This window comes from Nycticebus coucang, chromosome 12 (genome assembly GCF_027406575.1).
Source record: "Nycticebus coucang isolate mNycCou1 chromosome 12, mNycCou1.pri, whole genome shotgun sequence".
Classification (NCBI taxonomy): domain Eukaryota; kingdom Metazoa; phylum Chordata; class Mammalia; order Primates; family Lorisidae; genus Nycticebus; species Nycticebus coucang.
Genome location: NC_069791.1, coordinates 13,466,746 through 13,468,223, shown reverse-complemented (window position 1 = coordinate 13,468,223; position 1,478 = coordinate 13,466,746).

The window sequence follows — 1,478 nt, the reverse complement described above, 5'->3', positions numbered from 1 at the left end:
GGACAGGAGGAGGAAAAGCTCTATTTATCCTGAAACTAAGGGTGCCATGGCAACAGGACCAGAGCCATCAGTCTGGGAGTAAAGGTCCTGGCCAGAGAGCATAGTCCTACCCTGAGGGCCCTGCTGCCAGCCTGCGGACTGGCCAGCTGCCCACATCGTGCCAGCCAGGCTTTTTCTGACTGAGCACCCTCTTGTGGGCAGAGCTGGACCTAAGAGCTGGGGAGGGGAAGTTCTGGGAAAGAAGCCACCCATTTTATAGATATACATGTTCTCATCCCCTCTCAAACCCCTCCACGTGATTTCTCAACTGGACCAGAGACACACAGACACTAAAACAGGGGAAGCTCTCTGTGCTGGGTGAAAGAAGGCATGTGGAACGGAGCCAGCTGCTGGGAAGTGGGGAGACCGGGGTGTCAGTCAGGGAAGGCTTCCTGGAGGGAGGTGCCCCAGGATAGGGAAAAGACTGAAGTATTCAGAGCAGAAGAGGGGTTCCCTGAATAGAGGGAGAGGCCCAGATGACACCATCACTCCTTCCCTTCTGCTAGTCATAAGGATCATAAACTCTTGGGGTCCCAAGGGGCCCTCGTTGCCACCACTGCCATCCTTAACAATGCCCTCCACCCCCAATCACAGCCATTCCCACCTTTACATATTTCTTGGAAATAAAGAGGGTGCTCCCTCTGCCCAGAGCCAGGCCTGTCACCTGTGATCTGAACTCCACCCACAGAGCCTCTTCCCCTCTACCCATAGCCATGATCAAGTCACTTCCTCCCTTAAAAATAGAAAGGAAGGAAGTAAAAAAAAAAAAAAAAAGAAAGAAAGGAAGGGCCAGGCACGCTCACACATATAATCCTAACCCTCTGGGAGGCCAAGGAGGGTAGATCTCCTGAGCTCAGGAGTTCAAGACAAACCTGAGCAAGAGTGAAACCCTGTCTCTAAAAATAGCAGGGCATTGTGGCCGGTGCCTGTAGTCCCAGCTACTTGAGAGGCTGAGGCAAGAGGATCACTTGAGCCCAAGAGTTTGAGGTTGCTATGAGCTATAGTGCCATGGCACCCTACCAAGGGTGACAAAGTGAGACTCTGTCTCAAGAAAAAAAAAATTAAATTAATATATATATATATTTTATAGTTTGAGGCTATCTATATAAAGGAAGAAACAACGGATGGAAGGAGGGGAGAGAATCGAAGGAGGGAAGGAAGGGGGAGGCAGCGCTCTCCCCCACCTCTGTAGCCAAACTTCCCCAAAGAAGAGATCTCAGTTTTGACCTGTTCCTACCCACTCCACCCTGGCCACCATCCTGGAAATAACTGAACCCACCAATGACTGACTCATAGCCAAACGAGGTGGGTTCTTCCCACGTCTTCTCTTCCTGCAGTACCAGACACCACTGATCACGCCCTCTTCCTTGAAAGATCATTTCTTTGACTGCCTGACATCCTCTTCTGCATTTCTCACTATCTCTCTCGCCACTCCTTTG